We start from the raw sequence: 9,881 nt of genomic DNA on the forward strand, positions 1-9,881 counted from the left end.
CACTTGGATGGGTTAAATGCAGAGCACAAATTCTGAGTACAGGTCACCATACTTGGCTGAATGTCACGTCACTTTTTTTTAAAGAGCGTACATGCTGCTTGCTTATTAAACACAGGGACGCACAGCAAAAAAAAAAAAAAGCCCCGGATGTGAGCTCTCGCGCATGCACATCACTCATTGTTTACTGTTTACCACACAATACGCCACCAATCTGCACTGTCTAAATGTATTGCAGTAATTGTAATTAATTAATTTGTTTATAATGCACCCTATAATCGTTGCGATTATAATAAAAATACAACACATTACTCACTCTACTGACAGTGTGCCATTGGGTCTCTCTGGCATTGGACGTCGCCTCCAGTTTACACGTGGCAAACCAAACACAACGTGCAAAACGCTGGGTCTCAACAGCGGAGAAAACTCAGGATCTTCAGTCAGGCAGGTGTGTGATGCGATACTGTCAATGTCCTCGTCGTCGTATTGTAGTTGTGGCATTCGTGACAACATGCTCTCCACTTCTGTTGGCATCTCACAATACTTGCTACTAAAACACCACCAATTTTGAAGAGATCTCTGTCTCTGAGGCTTGAAGACGTGCTGCTGCAGCGGATCGCTCCTGAGTACTTGGTCTGTGTATTCTGGTTCAAATAAATATGGTTGTGAAAAATATTAAACATTGTCTATGGATATATTGAAATAGTCTTCCATTGCAATTTCCTGTACGTCTAAATATGTTTAGATCTTCACAGTGAAGAAATCTGTGTAAACCATAGGCAGTAAGTGTAAACAATGAGTGATGTACAAGCGCAAGAGATCACTTCCGGCGCTTTCCGGCGCTTGCGCAGACTAAAGCCAGAGCGCGCGCACAGGTCACATCAGGAAGCACTCGCGCACTCAGATCAGTTGGACGTGGTTGTGTACAAGAGGTAAAAACGATATAAATACTGTTCGTTTTCTTACACAAACCACTCGTTCCGTGTCTTAGGCCATCAGTGTGTACTTATGATGGGGAATTGTTTAATTTGGACTCCTCTGTGCATGCTCTTTGAGGTGGTGACCATAGACCTCCATTATATGAGTCACAGACAAGAACGGTTTGACCTAAAAATATCAAAATGGGAAATACTGAGGAAACAAAGAAACATCTTGGATGTCCTTGAGGTAAGCTAAAACATACCAAAATTTAATTTGAGAGTGAACTATCCCTTTAAGACTGTGTCTGTTCCCCCAATAGTGAGGTCAAAATATAAATTTAATGTAGGATATAGAAAAAATCGTATTGTGATTAAACCAGAAAAATTTAATATAAAATGAACAAAAACCATTTTTAAAGTTTGGGCTCATAAACATTAGATCACTCACACAAAAAGCAGTTATTTTAAATGAAACGATCACTGATAATAGTTTTGATGTTCTCTGCTTGACTGAAACCTGGCTAAAACCAAATGATTATATTGGTCTAAATGAGTCGACTCTGCCAAACTACTGTTATAAGCATGAGCCCCGTCAGACTGGTCGTGGAGGAGGTGTTGCAACAATATATAGTGATATTCTCAATGTTACCCAGAAAACAGGATACAGGTTTAACTCTTTTGAAATACTTCTGCTAAATGTTACACTGTCAGACATGCAAAAGAAATCTATAGTGTCTCTCACTCTGGCTACTGTGTATAGACCACCAGGACAGTATACAGAATTCCTAAAAGAATTTGCAGATTTTCTCTCAGAATTGCATGGAAAAACAGTATGTCCAGCTATAGACAGGCTCTACAAAACTGCCAGGGCCGAACATATCCACAAACTCATTGAAAATAACCAAAACAATCCAAGGATTTTATTTAGCACAGTGGCTAAATTAACAAATAACCAGACGTCACCTGATTCTAATATTCCATGAAGGATTAATAGTAATGACTTCATGAATTTCTACACTGATAAAATAGATAACATTAGAAATACAATAACGAGATTCTACAGCATCTAACACTTCAGTTTCAACCATCGCACCCAAAGATAAACTGCAGTGCTTTACAAATATAGGACAGGAAGAGCTAAATAAACTTATCACTGTATCTAAACCAACAACATGTTTATTAGATCCTGTACCCACTAAATTACTAAAAGAGCTGTTACCTGTAGCCGAAGAACCGCTTCTCAATATCATTAACGCGTCGTTATCTTTAGGTCACGTCCCAAAACCATTCAAGCTGGCGGTTATTAGGCCTCTTATTAAGAAACCAAAACTAGATCCTAGTGTACTGGCAAATTATAGGCCTATTTCAAATCTTCTGTTTATGTCTAAAATTTTTGAAAAAGTTGTATCTGCTTAATTGTGCTCCTTCCTGCAAAAAAAAAAAAAAAAAAAAATCTGTATGAAGAATTTCAGTCAGGTTTCAGGCCCCACCATAGCACAGAAACTGGACTTGTTAAAATTACAAATGACCTGCTTCTTGCGTCAGATCAAGGCTGCATCTCATTTCTAGACTTACTTGATCTTAGTGCTGCGTTCGACACCATAGTGTCATGACTTCAGTCTGATCGGCAGGTTGTTGTTGTGTTTTGACAGTTCACCATGTGCTCGTTGTCTTTGTGGTTCCCTCCCCATCGTTATCCCAATTACTACTACAGCTGCTGTCACACCTGTGACTTGTTTATTCCTTAATTCTCCCTCTTTTTAAGTTCCCCTCATCTGGGTCATTATTTAGTACAAAACCACTCATAATGTTTCTGCTTCATCTCTGTCAATCACTCTGATATTTAGTTAAAATGAGGGCTGTTTGTCACTAGATTTAATCAGTTTTGTGAATGACTGTTTGCTCATTCTTTATAAAGTAGCAACAATGTCATTTGTAAAGCACAGTACTGTGCAAAAGTCTTAGGCACATTAGTACTTTCACCCAAAAATAAGGGTTTGAAGCCAGTTATGTATATCTTTTGCTGTAGTGTGTCAGTAGAAAATATCAGTTTACATTTCAAAACATTCCAATAATAATGTAGTGAGATTATTGAATGCACAAGCAGTCTGACAACAGCCGTTGCTCCTCATGGAGATCAGAGGGTTGTTCCATAAAACAAGATTAGAAAATAAGCCAGGCTTATTTTGGTTAGTCAGACTTATTGTCTGTGAATTCTGTTTCATAAAGCAAACTTAAAATAGTTCAAACTCCGTTACCCTGGAAACTTATGCTGGGAAACTAGCCTGGTCCGGGGCAGGCTAACGGTCAGAATAAGCCTGAGTTGATGCTTAACCAGAATACCGTTTTAACACAGACCCACTAGGAATGTGATATTACATCGGACTCTCTGGCATGCTGCCATTTTATTTCATGTAGGCCTAACCACTATCAGTCCAACAATGAAAACAAATGCACTTTAAAAATAAATGTAATTCGAACATACAAAAAGTGAAACAAATGTAAAGAAGTAATTGTAGGCCTATTTGTTTAGTTGGTGGGATTTTTGTAATGAATCAATTAGCCTAAATGTCTATAAATAGGGAGCTCCACCCGTGTAGGAGGACGCATAGTCATGGCGTGTCCTTTCATTGATGAGGTGGTGGATGAGGGAGCGATAATCATACGCAGGGCATTTCAAAGAGAGCGTACTTTCAGGGACAGGGCAGACCCGTTGGCTTTTTCTGACTACTACCTGCATGAGCTGTATAGATTCTCGAGGGAAGGGATAGCATATATTTGCAGATTACTGAGCCCACACATCGCAAATAGCACAAGGTGCAATAAAGCGCTCACAGTCCCGCAGACTGTGTGCATTGCACTTCGCTTTTTTGCCAGCGGAACATTTTTGTACACAGTTGGAGATGCAGAGAATATCAGCAAAGCATCGGTTTGCCGCTCTGTACGAATTGTGTACCTGTCTTTAAAAAAATTACTCAATGTGTTCATCACCTTCCCTGGCCACAGAGCGATTCACAGTATTAAACAAGCCTTTTATGGAATCGCTGGTAAGTTAAAATAAGAACTATATAGAAAATGGAAATATTTATTGCCTGTTAATGTAAGACATGGCAATTGACAGACAAACACTTAACTTTTGTAGCTTTCCCAAATGTTATCGGAGCTCTGGACTGCACCCACGTGCGCATAAAGCGCCCGTCTGGTCCGCATGAAGCAGACTTCGTTAATAGGAAATCATTACACAGCATCAATGTACAGGTACAGTCCCGCTGAGATTATATTGTAGGCTAGAAGCGATTGTTCTTTACAATAAGCTGGGCACCTGTGTTCTATTCATTGCAAATGCATTTACAATTCTATATATATGTGTGTGTGTGTGTGTAAGTCCAGTGTAGTGACCTACATTTTTAATTATTTAGATGATTTGTGATGCAGACTGCATCATCACAAATGTAGAGGCAAAATGGCCTGGCTCAGTGCATGATTACCAGAATCTTTCGGGCCTCTTCTCTTTCCCACCAACTGGCACAAGGTATGTTAGTCACTTAACATATAGCAAAAACTACAGCTTTAAAAAAACTTCAATTTTTTTTTTTTTAATTCAGGTCAATTCTCAGGAGTTTTGCTGGGAGACAAGGGATATGCATGCCTGCCTTATCTCTTGACTCCCTATCAGGAGAAGCAGACTGAGGCACAGCACAACTACAATATTGCCCATGCACGCACAAGAGCTCGTATAGAGATGGCATTTGGGCTCATCAAGTCAAGGTTCCAGTGCCTGAATTACCTCAGAGTGATTCCACAAAGGGCATGTGACATTGTAGTTGCATGTGTTGTGCTACATAACATTGCCTGCCTGAGGAGAGAGAGGCAACCAAGGATGGTTGTAGAGCAAGACTGGGACATTGAAGGCATTTTTGATGACAATGAAATAGGCAGGGTTATAAGAGACAGTTATGCCAATAATTATTTTAGTTAATACTGTCCAAACCATGTTAAAGGTTTTCACTTTCCCCTTAATTTACCAGACACACAAGTCATATTTTATTTTTTTTATTTTATTTAGGTTGAAGCTGCCTGTTGGGGGTGAAAACATACAATTAAATGTTGTCAAAAAACAAAAAGGTCATGTGTCATTGTTTTAAATATAGCAGTTCTACTTGCATTTTTCTCAAGCTGTTGGATTTCCAGCTCCAACTTTCTCATCTTGAGTTTTTTATATTGGATGTCAGTATCTATGGCCTCCATTCGTTTCAGGAGATACCTTTTGTAGACTCCCTTTATATTCTGGGTCTTGTAGGAACAGAAATGTATTTTATTTTTTTCAATTTGATCTAGTGCTCTTGGCACTTTTTTGTAATTTCTTAATACTCACTTGGTCACATGTGAGACTGAGAGGGCTCTAGAAGGGTGTCAGCATCCTGTTGCCAATAATGCAAATACACACAATTTAGCACCTCACAGGTAGGCTATTAAAAATATAATTTGCAAATTTGTGCCTACCTCAGGCCTCCTTGAACATACTGACACAGTTTCCTCATCCTCCTCAACTGTAGATGGGCCTTCAACCTAAAACCATTAATTAAACTTGGTTTAATAAATAACCACTTGACAAATCAGTGCTTTAAACTCGTACTGTCATACTCACAGGGTTCAGCATGATGACTGGTGGATCCAGAAAGCACACAGAATTTGGCATCACTATAAAACAAAAATATTTAGTTAGGAATGGAAGAATAAAAATAAATAAAATACCTTTTAAGTAGTGATCTCTTATACTAGATGGAATGGATCCAGATGCTATTCCCTCAATGACAGGCCTCCCTTTATTCAGGTCTAATGCCAGCTCCTCTGCAGGAGTAAAGTTGGCTGTCGGTGGCCCTCCCCAAGTGCCAGCAACCTCACTCTTCTTTTTGGCAGCTGCAATTATTAAACATCATGAGACTGGACAGTTGTACATCAAGCTGGCTATGCTTAAGTACTTACATAGATTTATACTTTATAATTAATACTTACCATTCTGAACAATATTTTTATATTTTATTTTCACCTGCTGCCATGTTCTTTTTTCTTCACTTAATTTGCTGCTGTAAAAGTTACACACACACACACACCCACACACACACACACACACACACAGTGACACACATTTAATTTAACTTTAATAAAATATATAAAAATATAGTAAAATAATAATAAAAGTAAAATAAAATATAGTAATGTAGGCCTACATTAATTGCTACTTACACATTGAGACGATCAGCAATTTCCTGCCAGCCTTTTTCTCTCGTTTTATTAATTGCTGCCGTATTTCCTTTTTTTGTAATCATGTGTTTAAATTCTTCGTAAGATTCGAGAAGTAATTGCTGCTCAGTTGCCGTGAACATCGCTGCTCTCTCTTTCCCTTTAGTTGCCATGTTAAATTGATGAATCTATGCTCCACCATCAGGGCTTCTTAAGAATAGCGTGCACGCGCAATTATATAGACTAGATAAACCTGGTTCAAATTAGTGAGATTGTGTGAACTTGAATTACCTTTTATGAAACCGCCTTAACCCCCAACTGATTTGTTAGGTTAATTCAAGTCGGGTTTTGGAGCTTAATCCCCGCTTTTCTAAGCTTCTTTTATGAAACAACCCCCTGGGGCCCGTTCTTCCCTTATGAAAATGAACCATGGTTTTACTACAAATAAAACCAAAAAACCATGGTTACTATAGTTAATCCATGGTAACCACAAATTAACCATGGTTTTGCTAAATTAACCATAGTATAACCATGGTATTTGAAGTAAATCTGTGGTTATACAAATGGTAGTCAACACGCCAAAAAACCATGGATTACTACAGTTTTACTATAATAAAACCATGGTTATTTTTCGTAAGGGAATTCGTACGTCGCTTATTACATCCGAGATCAAATGACACATCCAAGATGATATCATCGTGCTAATCATGGTCCGGCTAATTGGGTTCTTCGAACACACCTGTTGTGTATGATTAGTATCGCTGGATTGAGTTATCTGAGATAATTGCGCGTTCATGTGTTGGCTTAAAAGGGGTTATGTATCGATACTCGAAACCAAGATCAGCAGTGCAGCGATTGGCTGGTGGCAAGACGGCAATGTAATGACGTCATATAATTTAAAACGACACTGACAAAAAACTTGACAAATTTCTGGACTTTTATAAGGAAACAGCCAAGCAAACAAAACTACATAAATGTTATAATAGATACATGAAACAGATAATAGATACATGTTTTTATTGGTTTAAATTTTTTTTTCATGATTCCCAATTATTTAGATTCGCAATTTATAATAGTTGTGCAGTCTTTACATTTTTATTTCAATGTAGAAATTATCTATTCATTTCATTTTATATTTGGACAGATTTGTTACGTGACAGCATTAATGAAAGTTTCTTAAGGGTCAATATCATGTTATCTGCATCTCCTGCGCTCCATCAAGCCACTCTTATAATAGCAGTCATCACTCAAAATAATGCACGACTCTATTATCTGTATAGCATGTGTGTGAGACTCTAATACAACTATGAAGTAATAATTTTATGACAAATAAATATTTCAGTGAGTAAAACTGGCTGTGTCTATAGTAGGCTGTTATGGACTACACAGCATTTTTATATTATTTTTAAATAATTTTTTAAATGATTATTATTTTAAATTATTGTCCCTGGATCAGTACGATACTCTTGTAATAAAGTAGCGGTGGTAGCAGACATATTTTGAGTATCAGTTCTGGTTGAAAAGAAGCGATCTAATCCTGTTTACATGAAATAAGCTGCTCCCGAGCAGGTTTAAGCTTACGGACCTGTTGCTATGACAGCAGCTCCGGGATGAGCTTCGAAGAACCAAATGATCCAAGATCACGCCAAATCGTCAACAATCAAATCCAACTGGGTTAGCGACGTACGAAGAACGTGCCCCTGATCTCACCATCATCAAATCTGTCTGTGATTACATGAAGAAACAGATGAAACTCAGACAAACTATATCCAGAAGACCTGTATCAATGTCCTCAAGACATTTTAGTACCCTGCCTCCAAAGCTAGAGTTCTGTGAGAAGTTTTTGACACTTATGTAAATATGCTGTAAAGAAAGGATGCTTTAAACAAAAATTGTCATAAATGGATTTTATTTGTCAATTAACTTATATTATCTAAATCAAATCAATATTTAGTGTGAACAGCCTTTGCATTTAAAACCGCTTTTGTCCAGGTAAACGTGCACATTGTGTTTCAGGTAGTTTTGCAGGAAGGTTTCTTCAAGCATCTTGGAGGTACAACCAAAGTTCTTCTGGTTTTAGTTTGTCTCAGTTTCATCTTCTTTATGTAATCACAGACAATAGACAAGAAATGTTTTAAGCCATCATGCTGATAACGTTTCTTTAGTCATTTGACAATCCTGTAGCCTGAACCAATGTAGGGAAACCACCCTTACAAGACTCTTGTGTGATTTTGGCAGTTTCCTTTGGCTCTTTAGCTCTGATTAGTGGGAGTGTGGCTCATCTATTCCTCCTGTGTTTCAAATGATTTTTTTTTTCTTGGTTACTGATCTCCATATGTCCTTTTCCATCTTTGTGAAGCTTCACGATCAGTTTTGCTGCTTTGAGGGCCTGTATTTTCAATATAGTCTTACTTGTAAGATATATCTGTACTTGTCACCTTAGAAATAATACAGTTATTGATATAGTAGTATCATTGCACAGGCAAGGACTTACTTCTGTTGTATACTGTATACAACGATTCGGAACATCACAACCAAATGTGGACAACAACAAAAATAAAACGGTGATGAATTTGACTGCCTGAATTTGAGTTTATAAACATTACTGCCACTTAGTCAGTTACACTCATGCATTTCAGCTCTTCCCATAACATGCTGTTCATTTTAGTCGGTTGTAAAACATGTTAGTGTTTGTAATCTTGTCTATTTGCCATTAGGAGTTTGACATTGTATTAACATGGTCTTAGCTTGTTTATTTTGTTTTGTTTGAAGTTTAGCTGGAGAAAAGTGGCAGCTTAACTGGGTTGGGAACAGCATTGTAAATTACAATATTAAAGTAGGCTCAAGTGCCATCACTGCTCTCTGATCTCTGTAAACACTGACTCAGCACAAAATTAACAGCCTCTTTCATTCTGCCTACAAGGTCAGCGTGTTTATGATTCACTTATCTGTTTCTGTTGTGAACTTTAGGCAGTGTAAACCAGCGGCCTCCCCGCAGCCCCACCGTGGCTCCGCCCCCTCACTCTGCAGACTGTCTGCGCCACGGGAACAGCAGCGATGCCCGGGCTGTGAGAGCAGTCTGTCTGCTCATGGGTGGAGCAGCCGCATCCTCAGCACTGGGCTACCTGAACTCCTGTCCACCCACATCCTCTAACATGGCTGTCCATGCTCCTGAAATCACCCACTCCACAGCTTTCTCTGAGATGGGGGGAGGAAGTTCTTACCACGCCTGCAGCCAAGCCATAGAGTCACCACACTTTCACAGCTTCGACTTTGATGGAGACTCTGATTTTGATGCTTTTGACTGTGGAGGGTTTGCTTTTTAATTGAATGTATTTACATTATTCACAGGGTTCCCACAGTCATGGAAAAGTTGGAAATACATTTTTTTTTTGCAAACAACTGGAAACACATTCAATATTCAAAAGATATTGCAATGCAAACAGTTTGAATTAGAACATGTAAAGATGCAACTGATTATATTTGAATATATTATGAAGCCTATTTTTAGGACCATTATGATTTTAGGCATTATGGTGTTATTGTCATGAGAATTTAGCACATTCCCCTTTATAGAAAATACTATTTATTATATTTTATTTTCATTTTTGTTTAAAATATGTCCCAGAAGTCTTCTTGGCAGGTTTTTAATTAACACTTTTTAATAACTTTAATTTAAAAATCATTAATAAACATTATGTAATGCTTTAAAGATCATTA

General features: G+C 37.9%; 1 pseudogene; it reads left to right on the forward strand.

Annotated features, from left to right (window-relative positions):
• The first annotated feature begins 3,531 nt into the window (after positions 1–3,531).
• Positions 3,532–9,487, forward strand: LOC132123272 (putative nuclease HARBI1; annotated as a pseudogene).
• Positions 9,488–9,881: the final 394 nt, after the last annotated feature.

The sequence above is a fragment of the Carassius carassius genome, chromosome 41, assembly GCF_963082965.1.
Source record: "Carassius carassius chromosome 41, fCarCar2.1, whole genome shotgun sequence".
Lineage (NCBI taxonomy): Eukaryota > Metazoa > Chordata > Actinopteri > Cypriniformes > Cyprinidae > Carassius > Carassius carassius.